This window comes from Antechinus flavipes, chromosome X (genome assembly GCF_016432865.1).
Source record: "Antechinus flavipes isolate AdamAnt ecotype Samford, QLD, Australia chromosome X, AdamAnt_v2, whole genome shotgun sequence".
Lineage (NCBI taxonomy): Eukaryota > Metazoa > Chordata > Mammalia > Dasyuromorphia > Dasyuridae > Antechinus > Antechinus flavipes.
Genome location: NC_067404.1, coordinates 59,314,661 through 59,334,040, shown reverse-complemented (window position 1 = coordinate 59,334,040; position 19,380 = coordinate 59,314,661).

Sequence of the window (19,380 nt, the reverse complement as noted above, 5' to 3'; positions counted from 1 at the left end):
CCCTGGAGGTATAGAAAAGAACATGACTCCTTCTGAAAATAAAACATAGGCATTTCCAGTAAGTTTTGCCAGAAGATCCCAAGGGACAAAGAGATTCTATTTTTTGCTTTCTCTAGAAATTTGTCAATCAAATAATAGAATAAGGCACACGTAAAGTAATTTTAGTACAAATAAAAGGAAACATGTTGTTTTCTGATACTGTTACCCAGTTTTCCATGCCCATAGGACAAGGACAAATAAACATTTTTGCTGATGAATATGAGGCCCTGCAAGGTACATCACAGCAATATTAAAAGATGTTCGGTTTAAGTTCAGGAGGTTTCTAGCTCTTTGAGGGGGAATGTAGTATAGTAGATAGTGTGCTAAGCATGGAGCCAAGAAAACCTGGGTTGGAATCTCACTCCTAACAATCCTAGCTATAAGTCGTGGAAAATTTTCTATCTGATGACAAACTGAGACATCCCTAAATAGATCCTTCTACTATTTGTCAAATTCTTTTTAAGTTGGGGAACCATGGCTGCCATGTGTATTACCTCTCTAGAAACCAAAGTATCTGATTAAGAGAAGTTCTTCCCTACCCCCATTCTTTGGCCATACTAGAAAGAAGAGTTCATCATAACTTTTTATGGGGAATGAAGGGATCGCCAAACTTTATAAAATCCAGACCCCCCCCCCAATGTGTGATACAGTCAGGAGAGAAAAATCAGGCAGATCCCTGGCTAGGTTTCCAGAGATGTAATGCCATGGTCAAGTCATATGCTTTCTCTGAGCCTCACTTTCCTCCTCTGTAAAATGGTGATAGTAATATTTGAACTTTCTGTCCCATAGAGATGTTTAAGCAAAATGCTTTGCAAAGTGAAATGCACTGTGTACAAAGTAATGGCAATGTTCTGGGATTTCCAGCTGTAAATGACTTTGCTATCCTCAGCAGTACAATCATCTATAACTACTCTGAAGGACTTATGCTGAAAAATCCTATCCATACCCAGAGAAGGAACTGATTGTGTCTGAGTACAGATTGAAGCCTTCTCTTTTTAAAGAAAAACAAAGGAATGAAGAAAGGGAAAAGGGAAAAGAAAAAGAAAGAAGGAAAGGAAGTAAGGGAGAGAGGGGGGAGGGAGGGAGGAAGGGAAAGAGGGAAGGAGGAAGGAAGGAAGGAAGGAAGGAAGGAAGGAAGGAAGGAAGGAAGGAAGGAAGGAAGGAAGGAAGGAAGGAAGGAAGGAAGGAAAGAAGCAGGGAAGAAAGGAAGGAAGGAAAGAAGGAAGGAAGGAAGGAAGGAAAGAAAGAAGGAAGGAAGGAAGGAAGGAAGGAAGGAAGGAAGGAAGGAAGGAAGGAAGGAAGGAAGGAAAGAAAGAAGGAAGGAAGGAAGGAAGGAAGGAAGGAAGGAAAGAAAGAAGGAAGGAAGGAAGGAAGGAAGGAAGCTAGCTTTGAAAAACTTAGAGCATTGTAGAACTAGCAGCTACCATTTTTATTTCCTGTAAGCTATACCGGTGGTTTAGGCAGATTTTCATCCTACATACTGGGATTTACCAATTAGAAACTTTGACTGTCTTGAACAATAATCATAACTCACAATTCCACAGTAGCTAGGTGGTACAGTGGCAAGAACACTGGACTTGGAATGAGGAAGACAAATTCAAATCCTGTCTAGGATTTACCTAATTATGGGCAAGTCACAACCTCTCTGTGTCGATTTCCTAATTGGTAAAATGGGAATAATGATAGTGCCTACTCCCCATGATATATGTAAAGATCTTCCCTTAACATGTGAGATAACTGTTACTTATTATTATTATTTAAGCTTTACAAAATGATTTCCTCATAATAGTCTCATACAGTAGGTAGTGTGTTATTTGTCCCCATTTTATATATGAGGAAAGCCAAGCTCTGAATGTTTTAGGGATTTGACCAATGACTCACAAGCTAGATTCAGACTCTGATCTTTTTTTATTCCAAATCCAGCCTGCTCTGCCAGGCTTCCTCTTCCCCTAAGATCAAGGACCATGTCTTTTTTTTTAATCTTTACATCCCCAGCTCTTAGCCCCATAGTAGTTAATGAGTGTTGAATGAAGGCTGATGTGGATAAAGGTCAGTTTCTTCATTCTTAGAATGAAGGGATTAGACTGAATCTGAAATGTCAGATGCATAGTCTGAATGTAGAATCCATAGGCTTCGTGTGGATCATAATATTCAATTGCGACCTGAACCAAGTTAAAATGTAACTGAGAGCTATTTAACAAAATAAATTAGAATAAAATAAAACAGATAAGAGTAATACGTGATTTTCCAAGTCAACATGCAGCCTATGGGGATTCTTATGTATGTTTAGTAGTCCTTGTTTTTTTGTGGGTTTTTTTTTTAGTTTGACACCACTAGACAAGATGTACTGTTTTTATTCTCATTGTACTCATTATCCGGGAAAAGCCCCTGGAAGGGATATTGCTTCCCTTGTAACGTCTCTGTGTTATAGGTTCTCAGATCCTTTCTAGTTCTGGAGCCAACAGTAAGATCAAGTCATGTTTTGCCTTTTTTTATTTGCTTGTTTTCAGCTTAAAGATGACCTGTGTGGGTGTTTGAAAGCTGAGAGTATTGAGGAATTCAAGAGGGAGAGACTAAGGATATTGGTGAGGGAAAAGAGAAAGGAGAAGTCTGGTGTGATCTTGCTGGAAGACTATCATCTTGGAAGGAGGTTAACCTCAAACTAGATGGAAGGCTAAGACAAAGATACTTGGAGGCTGATGGTGAGATTGCTAGAGAAAGAAGTTGATTCTGAGGGTAATGACTTCAGTAAAATAGGAAGTTGAGAATGAGAGTGAAGTGAAATTGGGAGCTATGTTTCAGAATAGGTGTCTCAGGGAGCACTAGGCCTGGAGTCAGCAGGATCTGAGTGCAAATCCAGCCTTAGAAATTTACTAGCTGTGAAACCCTGGGTATGTCATTTAACCTCTGTTTGCCTCAGTTTTCTCAAATGTAAAATAGAGATGATAATGGATCCTACCTCTCAGGGTTTTTGTGAAGATCAAATGAGATAATTGTCAAACTTTTAGCATGGTGTCTGGCATGTAGTGTTTATATATATATATATATATATATATATATATATATATATATATATATATATATATATTATATATATATATAAGTTAGAGTCCCCATAGGAAATCAGAAAAGGATGAATTGGGGCACTGCTCAGTGATATAGTGCTTTTAACTTCAGCCACATCTGTATGCTTTTCAATGGAACATGTACAATAATCCATTAAGGGTAGAAAATTCCACATTTCTTCCACATGGTAGTCAGAAGACTCTCTTGGGGAAAATAGAAAAACTGAGCTTCCTCTGAATGAAAATGCATGATGTTCCTAAAGCATGTAGCCAGAAGCCGTTCCCTCTGGAAAATATGTTATTTTCATTTCTGTGGAAGAAGTAATTGGTCAAAAAGTCAAAGTGTGCAAAAAAGTAGGTTGATGATACATAATGGAAACCTGTTGCTAGCATAGCACTTGGATGCATCTTCATCCCAGAGTCAATTGAGGTGGCAGGCCATAGTGGACAGAGGGTTAGCCTTGAAGTCAGGAAGATCAAATTACAATCCTGCTTCTAACTCATCCTAGTTATGTGACCACTGACACTGAGCTTACCTTCTCAATACCCCGGGATATGAGCTGCCTTGAAAAGTAGTGGGTTTCTTCTCTTTGGAGATTTTCATCCAGAGGCTAGGTAACTGCTTGTTAAAAATGTTCTAGTAGAGATTCTTTTCGGGTATCAGTTGGAACAGATGGCTTTTAAGGCCCCTTCCTACTCTTAATTTCTCTGAGTCTGACTCAGTTTTTACATTATAGAAGACGAGTGCCTCCTCCAAGTCACTTCAATCAATGGAGATGTCCAATAGCTTTAATCAGCATAGAAGTAATTGCCATTTAGATATGTGAGAAGACAGGAAATTCCAATAAGATGAGAATAGAAGAACTAGACCCAGGAAAACAAATGGAACAAGAGTAAACGAGGGTCAGCCCAAAATGCTAATGAAGTAAATCTGGGAAGAATAGAGAAGAGCTCTAGAAAGGGCCCTGAATTTCCAACTCAGAAAGGTCATTTTGCAAGTATTTAGATAGATAATCAAGTCTACCCTAAAAATAAGTTCTGATCATGGGAACAATTTTGTCCCATGTAGACCCTGGCATAGAATTTGGAATTATCTTTTGGCCTGCCCAGGGGCAATATTTCTCATAAATAGTCACCTTTCCTGGTCCCAAATCACCCTTTGAATAGCAGTGACCATCTCACAAACACCACAAAGTAGACTGTTTTCACGCCATCATCAACCTGAGTTCATGTTGGGCCATGAATAAATTTAAAAGAGTGACTTATATATTCTGAGAATAAGCCAGTCTTTCAAGTGTCAAAGGCATTCTGTGCAGACCTAGAAACCCAGCCAAGGTGACTTGGGTAAACCTTTTGTCTGGCTGAATATTGCCACGTGCTCTTTAAAATTAGTGACTTCCAAGATGTGGTTGCAGAGCATGAGCCCTTCTGGCTAGAATGAAAATAACATGAATAAGAAGCCTGCTTCTCAAAGGTGAAGTAGATCTACTTAGAGATTGGGAAGTAAAAATTTTAAAATCAAGTATAGATCCAATACCTAAGATAGGTGCGGCACTATGCTAAGTGTGGCTCCCCTCAGAGCACTGTTCACTGAAGAGATTTCCCCCAAATTGGCTTGGAAGCTTTTACTGAGATTGGAGAACTAGAATAAGTAATAAAAACTAATGTACCTTTTACTTCAACTCATCTCCACAGCTGGATGCCACCACTCACAAGTCCCTAATTTGAAGGATTCCCCCAAGTGTTCCCCCCAACCCCAGATGACTTTTCCATTGTTATTTCACATTGCTCTCCTTTACAAATTCAATATTCCACCCAAAGTGGCTTTCTTGTTGTTCTCTAAACATTCTACCATTTCCTCCTGCCTGTACCTTATCATAAGGATCACCAGATCAGAGAATTCAAACTGGAAAGGTCCTTAACTGTTACCTAGTCCAAACCCTTCACTATACAGATGAGTAACATAGAGGCCTAAAGAGGGGGCATGATCTGTCCAAGGCACATAGGTGACAACATTGAGATTTGAATCCAGGTCTTTGGATTCCAGACCTAATACTTTCTAGTCATAGAATGTTGAAGCTGGAAGAAGCTTTACAGGTCACCTGTTGCAAGTGAAGAGGTCAGTGGCAGTGCAGAGAGTTGTGGGAACCTCTTTGGTCGGCAGAGAGGTCCTTCATAAAGGAATTTATGAACCCAAAAAGCTAGACTGGTAAAAAGAAATTTATTATTGGCATTGGGAAATCAGCCTTTGCTATGCATGAGTAGAAAGACTTAATTCCTTGGTGGCAAGGTCCTGACAGAGAGATTTTAGCAGAAAAATCCCATCCTAGCAGAAAAAGTGAATAAGGTCTTGTTAGGGAAATAGGTGAGAAAGATAAAGAGAAGGTAACGCTGAAAGAAAATAGCAGAGGGTTCTTGCTATGCCAAGGGGAGAGAGAGGTCCCTTGGCATGGCATATTAGGTCCTCTGCAAGGAGTGAGCCCCAAGTTGCCTCTTTATAATTGAAACCTTGGCTAGAAACTGAGGGCAGCTCTTGGTGGGGGCTGGGAGCAGTTTGAGCTGTAATCAGAATAGAAAATCTTGGAATTGAATGAGTATCCCTGGACTAATCTCCAACTCAACAGAGTTGGAATCTCCAGCTTTGGCTAAGTAGGAGTGGTCCTGTACTCAACTAACCCTACCTAGATAACAGAATGAAACCGCTTTATCTTGATTCCCTGGGGCAGGTCTCTCAGAGGAGAGCTTAGCATTCCCCCCAAAAAAAATTCAGAGAGAGAAAGAGAAAGAGTTTGGGGCTCCCCTCATCACAATCAGCTCATTTTGTAGTTGCTCAAATGAAGGTGCAGGTTGGGAAGGGATTTACCCATGGTCCTACAGCAAGTTAATGGTAGTGCTAAGCTTAGAACTCTTAGACCAGAGTCCTTTCCATCGCACCCCACTGCCTCTTTGCATGTTAATGCCTTCTCAGCTGGGCCAAGTGTTTTGTAGTTCACAAAAGGGTTAAAAATATAAGGGGAAATGAATTACTTCATGTGTTACACCACCACAAACTTTGATTATATCACATTTCACTGTTGTTTATGTCTCTAGTCACATACACTTCTCTTGATAAGTAAACCTGAATAACAGGACTTGCTAAGTAGTTGAAAAGTGAAAGTTATTCTTACCATTCTGACTAATTGCTTTTTTATGGAAAATATTATAAAACACACACACACATACATACACACCCCAAAATGTATCACTGATTCCCCAAGTCTGGACATGCATTAGCTCATCCATCTTAGCTTGTGCATTTGTGCATTTTGGCTTATCCAATAGATACCAATATACTGGATGAGAACCCACATTTTCTGATTGCAGTCAGAGAAAATAGAACTCAACAATTAGTTCACCAAGTGGTCCTGGTAATATGATCCGCTGTTCTTTCTCCAAACAAAACTACTCCCTGGCTTCTGAATACACCTCTGCCTTTGCACAGGCTGTTGCCTATGCCTGAAATGATGTCCTTTTCATTCTTCATCACTTGAATTCCTATATATCCTTTAAAGACCAATTAAAATTCCACCTCCTCTAGGAATCTTTCCCTGGTCCAATTCTCTTCTGCTCCCTCCCCTCTTATTCCTGCCTTTAAGATATATTTGTCTGATCACTCTTCATGGAATTAACTCATAACTATCCACTCTTAATCCTTCAGTGATCCTCAGACACAATGAAATATGTTTTCCTAAGCTACCTTTCATGATATCATCATATTGAAGATCTTAGTTCTAGAATTTGTTAACTATGTTGCCGAGTGAATTAAACTTGGAGTTGCTGTCAGCATGTAGCCTATAGATTCTGATCTGAACTTTGCCCTTGTTTTTCCAGTAATTCTACACACTTTTCTTGTATGATTTCTTTAAGCATGATTTTAGAGTCTCTTTCACTGTGATTTAGGGGGAGGTCAATTATTATTATATCGTCTAGCCAAGTTGTGTTCAAGATTAGTTGGTTCAGTTTTTAGAGACCTCGAGTTCAAGTGTTATTATCTTTTTATTATGTTATAATATTTGTTGGTTGAAAAGACAGTGTGAATAGTGGTGAAAGAGACATTCTTAGATTCAAGGTTCAAATTCCATCTCTGTCACATACTATCTTTGTGTCCCTAAGGAAGTCATGCCCTCAAGAAACTCTCTAGAACTGTAAATTGAAAAGTAATGCAAACCTACTTTGGTAGAGGGAGTTTCCTCTACCAATAAAATCACATTTCAGATTTTTCAAAAGTATTGTTTCATCTCTGTATTTTTTCAGTTCTCTCTTTGCCATTATTTTTTTCAGTAATCTGTTCTAAACCACAAATTGTCAGTTGTCTTTTCAAATTCTTCTTTATGAGCATAATTTCCTGCTTTATATCTTCTTTTAAATATTTTATTTAGCTTCTCAACCACAATGGAGCTTCTTATGGCAGCTCTGATGTCATTTGGTTGAGAAGGAGAGGTACGTTGTATTGAAGCCTCCCAGTAGGCTCCTTCCACACTACCCTTGAGATTTTGTTCTGTACTTCTTTAGTCTATTTTGTAATTACCTATGTTGATGTTTTGTCTCCTTATTAGACACTAAAGTAGCACTAGATTTCAATCCCAACAGTGCTATTTCATTTCTCTGAGCTTTAGTTCTTTGTATATAAAATGAGAGTTTATACTAGATGACCTCTAAAAATCCTTGTTATTTATAAATTTATGATTCTATGAAGTTCCTTCAGGGCAGGGACTATGTCTTAGCTAAACTTTGTGTAGGAGAATTCAGTGATTTTGGTTGCTGTTGAGAAGAAGGGTAAAAGTTACCAACTCCATCTGAAACTTTTTCTGTCTTGGTCCAAAGTTGATTTACATGGCAGTCAAGAGCTTCATGGGGACTGGAAAAGAATCTCCTCACCCCAAATCTACCCAACTCCTTTGCAATTTGGCTAAGTAGTATCTCTGAGATGATGTAAGAGGACCTCATCATTTTAACCCACAGATATCATAGAAATTAAACAAATTTCAGCTCATAACTCAGAAAAGAGTTTAGATGGAGGGATACTGAGGAATATCTAGAGAAACTTCCCTCAAGTCACACCTTGTTAGTGGTAGGGCTAAAGCCCAAGGCTTATGGCATGATCATTGCTGATCACAATATTCTGAATGTAATGGATGCTTAATAAATGGTTATGGGGGGGCGGAGCCAAGATGGCAGAGAAGGCACACGCAACTTTCTAAGCTTTTCTCATCCCCTCACAACCAACTATTAAATTCAGCCTCAAAAAGAGCGCTTGACTGCTAAAATTCATGAAGATTAAAAGCATACAACTTACCAGCCAAAGATAAATCTGGAAGATCACCGGGAAAGGTTTGTCCTGAGGGGCCAGGAACAGACCAGCAGGCAGGAAGAGTCCTGAGCAGACCAGGGGCAGGGGTGATCTCTGTAGCTAGAGAAGTTATAGAGACGACTCTGCTACAGGCTAACTGCTCTGCTTGATTACAAAGCAGTAAACTGGCAGAGAAATTAAAGCCTAAAACAGAGGGTCCTCTAAAAAACGCCAGACCTGGCTTTAATCACTCAAACCTGGAAGTAACTCAGGCAGACCCATAACATAGCCACATCCTGCAGTACTTGGCTTTTGTGGGGGGCAGGTACAAATCTGCACAGTAGCGGGGCACAGCCCGGGGCAGCCTCTAATGCACAGTGCGGGGCTCGGCCTGGGGCAATAGAACTTCCCCAGCAGACTGTGCTTCCCGGGCAGAGACTTCCGGTTCCTGCAGGGCTATTCACTGCTCAGCCGCTAATACCCACAGCCCCGGGGCAGGATTTGGCTTGGAGTAGTGAAACTTTCACTGCTCAGCGTCTAGCCCCAGGGCAGTCGTTAACCCACACAGCGGAATTCTTTACAAGGCACTTCAGCAGCTCTGCAGTGCAGGCCTGAGTTACTTCCTGTTTGAACTCTTTCCCAGAGCACTCCCGTACATCGCTGCCCTTTGTAGCTGATTGGCAGGACAGCTACCTATCCTTGCTCTGCAGAGGAAGCTGGTAACCTCCTGGTCCTGAAGGCAGACCCTACAGGCTTTAAAAAATGAGTAAAAAAATCAAAAGGACAATAGCTTCTATACAGAAAGAGAGCAGCTTTTCAACCCCAAGGAGACTAATAGCAGAAAGTCTCCAGACAATTGTTGGTCCCCAATAGAAAAGGCTCTCCTAGAAGAGACTATTAAAAACCTTAAAAGAGAACTAGAAGAAAAATGAGGAAAGGAAAGAGAAGCTATGCAAGAGAGCAACAACTTCCTGAAAGGTGAATTGGAAAGGGTAAAAAACTCCCAAGAAGTTCAGGGACACAGAATTTGTGAATTGGAAAAAGAAAATAACTCACTAAAAAAAAAATGTGAAATGGAAAAAAATTCCATAGAGCAAAACAACTCATTTAAAAACTCAATTGGACATATACAAAAAGAAGTTTATTCATTATTTGACAAAAACTGCTGGGAAAACTGGAAATTAGTATGGCAGAAATTAGGCATGGACCCACACTTAACACTGTACACCAAGATAAGATCAAAAAGGGTACATGATGTAGGCATAAAGAACGAGATTATAAATAAATTAGAGGAACATAGGATAGTTTACCTCTCAGACTTGTGGAGGAGGAAGAAATTTGTGACCAAAGATGAACTAGAGATCATTATTGATCACAAAATAGAAGATTTTGATTATATCAAATTAAAAAGCCTTTGTACAAACAAAACTAATGCAAACAAGATTAGAAGGGAAGCAACAAACTGGGAAAACATTTTCACAGTTAAAGGTTCTGATAAAGGCCTCATTTCCAAAATATATAGAGAATTGACTAATTTATAAGAAGTCAAGCCATTCTCCAATTGATAAATGGTCAAAGGATATGAACAGACAATTTTCAGATGATGAAATTGAAACTATTTCCACTCATATGAAAGAGTGTTCCAAATCACTATTGATCAGAGAAATGCAAATTAAGACAACTCTGAGATACCACTACATACCTGTCAGATTGGCTAAGATGACAGGAAAAGATAATGATGAATGTTGGAGGGGATGCGGGAAAACTGGGACACTGATGCATTGTTGGTGGAGTTGTGAATGAATCCAACCATTCTGGAGAGCAATCTGGAATTATGCCCAAAAAGTTATCAAACTGTGCATACCTTTTGATCCAATAGTGCTACTACTGGCCTTATACCCCAAAGAGAAACTAAAGAAGGGAAAGGGACCTGTATGTGCCAAAATGTTTGTGGTGGCCCTGTTTGTAGTGGCTAGAAACTGGAAAATGATTGGCTGCCCATCAATTGGAGAATGGGTGGGTAAATTGTGGTATATGAATGTTTTGGAATATTATTGTTCTGTAAGAAATGCCCAGCAGGATAAATACAGAGAGACTTGGAGAGACTTACATGAACTGATGCTGAGTGAAATAAGCAGAACCAGGAGATCATTATACACTTCAACAATATTGTTTGAGGATGTATTCTGATGGAAGTGGATTTCTTCGACAAAGAGAAGATCTAATTCAGTTCCAATTGATCAATGATGGACAGAAGCAGCTACACCCAGAGAAAGAACACTGGGAAATGAGTGTAAACTGTTTACATTTTTGTTTTTCTTTCCAGGTTATTTTTACCTTCTGAATCCAATTCTTCCTGTGCAACAAGAGAACTGTTTGGTTCTGCACACATATATTGTATCTAGGATATACTGTGACATATTCAACATGTATAGGACTGCTTGCCATCTGGGGGAGGGGATAGAAGGAGGGAGGGATAAAGTGGAAACAAAGTGAATGCAAGGGATAATGTTGTAAAGAAATTTCTTTCAAAAGAAAAAAAAATTAAAAAAAAAGAATTTGGATGCCATATCCCTTAAGTCATATATGTTTAGTATTTATATTGTCCTATTGTCTATCTTACCTTTCAGCAAGACAGAATTATTTTCCTTATCTCATTTAATTATTTGTATTTTTGCTTTTACTTTGTCTAAGATCAGAAGTGTGACACCTGCTTTTTTTTCTGTTGAAACATAAAATAAATTTCTCTTTAGCTTTAAAAAAAGTAAAAAAATAAATGATTATTGAATGAATCATCACAATTGATCTTGTAACTTTGTCTCTGCCATTAGAGTCTTGCTATAACAAGTTTTAAGTGACTGATGAAGAATAACTATACATCAAGCTTGGAGAAGGGACACTTGGCCAGTCGTCACTACAATGATTTTGATTATCCTTGATTAACATGGTGACGCTACCAAAAAGAAGCATTAGCAATACTTTGATTAGTAAGTGAAATGCTGAAGTTGTTGAAAAGTAATGTAGATCAGAGCATTCAATGTTATGAGTGTGCTTTCTTTTTAAAAGTATAGTTACTGGGGCAGTTAGTTAGTGCAATGGATAGAGCATCAGCCCTGAAATTAGGAGGACTGAGTTCAAATCAACTTTCAGACACTTAACACTTCCTAGCTGTGTGATCCTGGTTAAGTCACTTAACCCCATTTGCTTCAGAAAATAAGAAAAAAAGTATAGTGACCAATAGGCAGAGATAAGAATGGTGTGTGTGTGTGTGTGTGTGTGTGTGTATGTGTGTGTGTGTTGTGTGTGTGTGTACAGACAGACAGGGGTAGCCTATGCAAATTCATAGAAGTGAAAGAGAGAAGAATGGAATCAGGGAAATGCAATATATTGCATATAAAATTAATATTACTCCCCTGAAACATTTTTAAAAATCAGTGTGGCATCTATCCTTGCTTTATATACCACCCCTGTCCTCCTTGCCATGACTAATGGGGCTGGAATGCACCTGGGGCTAGCAAACAAAAGAGGAACCAAAGAAGACTGTGTGAGCAAAACTTTTGAGGAAGAAGGCATGTCCTGTTCCCCACCCCACCTCCAGCTGTTAAAAGATGATACAGGAAGAGCTGAAGAGCCTGCAGCAGAAGTGACCTGACTGATAACTATGGCATGGATTGTTCAAGGATGAGGCAGAGGAATGGCATCACAGGAAGTGCCTCTCTCAGTACTTGGCACTGACTCCCATGCTCTATTACCAATTAGTAAGTAGAAGGGAGAGATAGGCTGCTACACAGGCTATATCAGAAGCAGTCAGAGGGCAGGTTCTGGACAGAACAAAGTAGCCACCAGCTAGGTGGTACAATGGATAAAGAGATGGATTTAGGGTCAGAATTAGACCTGAGTTCAAATTCTGCCTCAGATACTGTGCATTGTTGAGCAAGTCATTTAGCCTCAGTATCCTCATCTTTAGAATGAAGATAATGATAGCACCTCCTTCCCAGAGGTATAGTAAGGATTCAGTGAAATAGTATATGCAGTGTGCTTTGCCACTTTTACAACACTATATTTTGTGGTAGTTCAGTCACATCTGACTCTTCATGACTCTATGGACCAGAGTATACTAGGCTCTTATATCCTTCACTGTCTCCTAAAGTCTGTCCAAGCTCATGTTCATTGCTTCCATGACACTATCATCTCATCCTCTGCCATCCCCTTTTCCTTTTGCCTTTAAATCTTCCCCAATATTAGATTCTTTTCCAATGAACCCTTACTTCTCATTATGTGACCAAAGTACTTAAGCTTCACTTTCAGTGTATAACCTTCTAGTGAATAGTCTGAGTTGATTTCTTATTATTATTATAAATATTGACTTATCTGATCTCCTTGCTGTGCAGGGGACTCTCAAAAGTCTTCTTCTCTAGCACCATGATTTAGAAGATTCTGCAGTGATCAGCTTTCTTTATAGCCAACTCTCACAGTCATGCCTTGTTACTGCAAAAACCATAGCTTTGATGATATGGACCTTTGTTGACAAGGTGATGTCTCTGCTTTTTAGTCTCCTGTCCAGATTTGTGATAGCCATTCTTCCACAGAGCAATCATATTATAATGTCATGGATGCAATCACCATCTGCAGAGATCTTTGAGCCCAAGAATATAAAATCTGACACTGCTTCTGTTTCTTCTCCCTCTATTTGCCAGGAACTGATGGGACTAGTTGCTAAGCTCTTAGGGTTTTTTAAGTTAAATTTCAAGCCATATTTGGCTATTACTGTTTTTATTGTTTAAGTACTTGCATTATCTTCCAGAAATTCCTGGGTTTGATTATGCCTGCAAACTGGTACGGGGCTCCTGGGGTCATAAAGGAGCCATGAGCATCCAGCCCGCATAAAAGTCATTTTTAACAGATTTGGTCTGTCTTTCTTTTGTTTGTGTGGCTATAAGGAAAGAAACATACATTTCAGCCTTGTTTATATGATTAACTCCATTGTGCCATACTAGTGTGATTATATCAATTACAACATCAAAAAAAAAGTGGTTGTAAAGCCTCCTTGATGAATAGGGCCTGAGTCAAGAGCCTAAATGTGTATATACACAATGATCCCACCTCAGACTGATGAGATGACTGCCGCTACCCACAAACGGAGCCAAGTGAGGGTATCGAGATAAGCAGCTCTCTGAAAACCATAGAGGGCTTAGTATTTCCCCTAAGTGTCCTCTGGTGTTGTGTAAAGAGCATAACTGCTTAGGTGGACACCTCATTATTGAACAGGATCAGGCAAATGAGTTTTAGGGCTCCTGGTAATTAAATCAACTTCTCAGCTTCAAGAATTTAAGAGAGTCACCTCTGTGTACATGATACCAGAGTAGGATTTATTGGGAAACTTTTTAAACTAGTATTGCTTGTTGAAAAATTTGATTGTTGGGGAAGACTGATGCAAAGTAAAGTGAGCAGAACCAGGAAAACATTATATATTATAACAATAGTATTGCTATTACACTAGTATAATTATGAATAATTACTGTGTATTTACTTATCTCAGGACTCTTTATATAGCATTACCATCCCTAGAATGTAAGCCCATTGAGTGCAAGGACCAACATACTTTGTCTTCATATCCCTGTTGCCCAGCACAAGCTAGCCTCTTAATTAACATCTGTTAAGTTAGATTGTCGAATCCTAACAATCTGAAGCCATTTAGTGTATGGGTAAATAGTTCTATATCCCCTAACATGGCCTGAGGGCATCATTGTATTGCAGTTCAATATAGTTGTATTTGTAATGATAATATTGAATCAACCGTAGAAGGTAAAAATTCATTTATTATACTTTGTCTACTGAGGCAAGAAAGTATGTTGTGCATTTTAGGAAGATTTTCATCAAAAACAATTGAAATCCTCCTAATTTTTTATATTTAAAAGAGTAAAATTAAGTGGTCCCCAACAAAACTAGATAAATAAGACAGGAGAGTGTATGAGAAGTACTTGATTTGCCCCCATTTAGGTAATCATCATAAAGCAACAGTGGTATCAAGTATGGACTGTTTTTCTAACATGCTCAAGGAGTCTGGAGCTGAATCTTATCTTTCATTGACTCAAAACTGTGTTGAGAGCAGCACAGTTGACCAACTGATAATGATAATGATATGATGATAATCAATGATTGTTCCAAGGCTTCAGGAAAGAATTCTAGGATGCTAAGCCTAGTTCTGGTATCATAAGATCAAAGGATTTTGGAGTAAGATGAGAACTTAGAGATCACCTAATTCAACACCATCATTTTACAAGGGAAGAAGCCAAGACCCAAGGAGATTTTTCTTTTTCATGTCTTTCCTAGGTTCGTGATTTTAAAAAATATTTATCGAATGATATTTCACGATTCTATGATATCCATTGTGTGGCCAATGCCCTGCCCAACACAGTGTCTCTGAAATTTAGATTTTCTTTCAGAGTTGCTATAGCAAAAAATAATTCATTCCCCTGCTGACAACCTAGTGATGAGTCTTCCAAATCTGGCTAGATTGGCATTTCAGACAACAGCACTCAAAATTCTGCCCTCAAAGCCTTTTCCATCTGGATAGAACCTGCTGGGGCTTGAGCTTTGCTGGCAGCGCCTTTGAAAATACATACTTATCTACATACCTCATGGGAGAGGTTTGTTATATTTTTAATATATGCTGATTTTTAAATTTTTATACAGTTTTTTTAGATTATACATATACATTCTTTTTTTACATATATCCATATGAGTCATGTTGGGAGAGGAAAATCAAAACAAAAGGGAAAAACCATGAGAAAAGACAAAACAAAACAAAAAAGATGAAAACAGGTATGCTTCAATCTGCATTCGGTCTCCATTGTTCTCTCTCTGGACACGGATGGCATTTTCCACCCAAAGTTTATTGAAATTGCCTTGGATCACTAAATTGCTGAGAAGTGTCAAGTCTACCATAGTTGATCATCATACAATATTGTTGTCACTGTGTACAATGTTTTCCTGGTTCTGTTTGCTTCACGCAGCATCAGTTCGTGCAAATCTTTCCCAACTTTTCTAAAATCAGCCTGTTCATCATTTCTTATAGAAAGATAATATTCCATTATTTTCATATACTATAACTTATTCAGTCATTCCCCAATTGATGGGCATGCACTTATTTTCCAATTCTTTGCCACTACAAAAAGATATATGTTGATTTCTTTAAGATTCACCATACATTTTCAAAATCTTTTCAACGACTAAGTTTCTAATTTAGTGTTAGAGTGTTTGGACTATATTTTTCTATTCAAACATGTCCTGTCTTTTGGTCTTTCTCAGATAGAAATACATCTTTTTTTTCTTCTTTTTGAGAAACTTAGTATATCATCGATTCTAAAATAATCAACCCCTCACTTTAATGAGAATAGAAGGGAAATTCAGGGGGAAATGATCAATCATAGGATTCCAACAACTGAAGTGCTGTTACACAGAAGAGGGATTAGCTTTGTTCTTCGTGGCCCTAGGGGACAGAAACAAGAGCAGTTGGTGGAAATTACAAAGAGGGAGATTTAAACTTGAAGTAAGGATTCCTATGGATTAATTCTATTCAAAAGTGGAATGGGATGCCTCCAGATGTAACAGATCTTGTCACTAAAGATCTTCTAAGTGGAAGTTAGATGACCATTTTGGGGGATATCATAGGTAGGGATTTGTGTTCAGAGACCAGCTAGCTGACTTATGTACCATAATCTTTTTGGATTTCTTTCCAGCTCTGTCATTCTGTGAGTACCTACACAGTCTTCTTCTGGTGGGAATTCAGGTGTATTAGAACAAGCTCAAGCTAGTTTACAAGAGCTTATTGTTCAATTTTCAATGTGAGCATTTATGCCTTGAAAATTGGCAAACACTATAATTTGGGTTTTCATTGTTTTATTGATTGGCTAGACTTAAGAAAGAGTTGATAAAATGTGTCCTAAAAATGTGTCCTTTATACATTTTCCCATAGAGAATCAGTTGTTAAACATTTGTCAGCATGTTGATATGAGAATATCACCTTGCTTTTGGGAGGGTGACAATGGGAACCAAGCAGGTGAGGTTGCCTAAGTTGACCCAAGATTTGAATGAGACAAACTCTGTGCTCACACAACATCTCACATCCAATGAAATGGGAAACCCTTAGCCTTTGTTAGGCATCTGGTCATGTGGAAATATCTTGACATTTGAGGGTTACGAGGACGTGGACAGAGCTCTAGAACTTTCTCCATCTCTCATCTGAAAGGAATCAAGAGATAACAGGTTTTGGAAGACGTGAAGTGGCTATTGATAGGAGACCAGCTCCTAGTCTAGTCTGTCTAGCTTGTTTGGCTTCTGATGATCACACATTCATGCTGTTATTGTGTACAATGTATTCCTGGTTCTGCTTGTTTCACTCAGCATCAGTTCCTATAAATCTTTCCAGGCCTTTCTGTAATCAGCTTACATGATTTTTAAAGTATAAATAGGTATTTATTAAATTTATTGACCTCCTCTTAAGCTGTTTTTAAAATTATTGTATCTTTTTATTTACATGAGTAATTTTTTCAACACTGACCCTTGCAAAACCTTTTGTTCCAAATTTTGCCCTCTTTCCCCCCACCTCCTCCCCTAGATGGCAGGTAGTCCAATACATGTTAAATATGTTAAAGTACATGTTAAATCATATATATATATGTATATATATATTTATACATATTCATTCAGTTATCTTGCTGCACAAGAAAAATCGGATCTAGAAAGAAAAAACCTGAGAAAGAAAACAAAAATGCAAGCAAACAATAATAGAAACAGTGAAAATGCTATGTTGTAGTTCACACTCAGTTCCCATAGTCTTCTCTCAGGGTATAAATGGCTCTCTTCATTACTGTTGTTCATCATTTTTAATGGAACAATAATATTCCATTACCCTCATGTACCACAACTTGTTGAGCCATTCCTCAATTGATGGGCATCCATTCCTTTTCCAGTTCTGTGCTACCATAAAAAGGGCTGCCACAAACATTTTGCACATGTGGGTCCTTTTCCCTCCTCTATAATTTCCTTCGGATACAGACCCAATAGCAGCACTGCTGGATCAAAGGGTATATAAGTTTGATAGCCCTTTAGACATCGTTCCCAAATTGCTCCCCAGAACAGTTGGATCAGTTCACAACTTCACCAATAATGTATCAGTGTCCCAGTTTTCCCACATCCCCTCCAACATTTATCGTTATCCTTTCCTGTCATCTTAGCCAATCTGAAAGATGTGATGTGGTACCTCAGAGTTGTTTTAATTTGCATTTCTTTAATCAATGGTGATTTAGAGCATTTTTTCCTATAACTATAAGTGGCTTTAATGCCATTATCTGAAAATTGTCTGTTCATATATATCCTTTGACCATTTATCAATTGGAGACTTGTTTGGCTTCTGGGAAGTATCATGGTACAATCTGGAATGCTCATTGTTTTGGGCTCTGCATGAGCAGTGGCATGCCATTCAGCCTCTCTGGCTTCTTATTCTAAAAGCTCAAGAAATGGGACTAGATGATCTCAGGGGACTCTTCCAGCTCTGGCTCGGTGATTCTAGAGTTCTATGACCTGAGTCTGAACCTTTATTTGTGCTATTCTACTTCCTTACAATCTGTGCATAAGGCGACACCTTATTAAGCCCACTGCTCAAGCAAAGTTCTTGAAATAAGTGCAAGTGCTCAGAAAGCCAAAAATGCAGATGGAAAACTGAAGTCTTAGAACAGAAAAACAACAGACCAAAACAGTCTAAGAGAGACAAAGAATCAGAGAAAATATTTTGACTAAGTTCCGAGATGGAGAAAGAGAGTGGATGTGTGTCCTGTACAATGCTCACCATTCTGTGGTCTTGTAGTGAGTTGATATCCAGTAAAGGGGAAGTGCAGTGAAGTGGAAAAGGCACTGGACTTGATCTCAGACCCAGAAGGCTTGGGTTCAGATCTCAACTTGTTTGCTTCCTATCCATGTGTTGTAGCAAATCACTTGAGCACTTGGGAACTTAGCTTCATGGAATCCCTGAAAGGGACCTCCTTGGCCAACTAGTTTAACCCAATTGGAAGACCAATTGAGTCCAATTCTCACTTGTAAAAATACTTACACTAGTTACTTCATGAGGTTGTGAAGAAAGTACTTTGGCTACTTCCAAGCACTACAGAAAAGAGAGCTATTATAAGTACTATCCTCTTCGTTGACAAACAATCCACGATTCAGGTCTGGAAAGGATGAACCTTTGCTTCTCTAGCAACCTTTTCTAGTGTTCTCAAATAAGTCATCCTCCTCTATTGAACAGGAAGAGCCGTCTGGCATTTCCCTTTTTCTTGGCTTTTCTCCCAGATCCTCTTGGCAGCAGCAGCTACGTTGGGAATCATTGTGCCAATAATGGGTGCAAAGAGAACTGTTCTGAGGCTGAAGAGCAGCAATAAAACTCACCACCTACTCCCACTCACCAATCTTTTCATCTATAAGGAGTCATAGAAAGTTAGCACTGAAAGGAACTAAAGAACTCACTGAGACCAACCCTCTTACTTTAAAAAGGAGGAAACTGAGGCCCATACAGGAGAATGGATTTAGCCAAGATCACACAGTTAATAAAAGGCAGAGCCAAGACCAGAGAACTTGGCACTCTTAAAATCCACCCCAAACATTTCTCCCTTTATACTGAGAGGTATTTCTAAGGCCATGGCCTATTTCAAGAAGGTGAGGGAAGAGTTGAGGAGTGTGAGTGGGGCTGCCATTATCAGTCATCTGGCTCAAAATCCCCTTCAAGGAACCATTTCATTTGAATTGGCCTCTTCATGGGGATGTGGGTGTAGGGAGAGGATTAACAAGGGATTTCTAGTTTTACTCTCTGAACAGTAAAAAGGGGAAATAGCAAAGGAGAGAGTTTGTGTCTGCTGGCTACCTCTGGCTCTGATCCTTCATTCTCATTCTCTA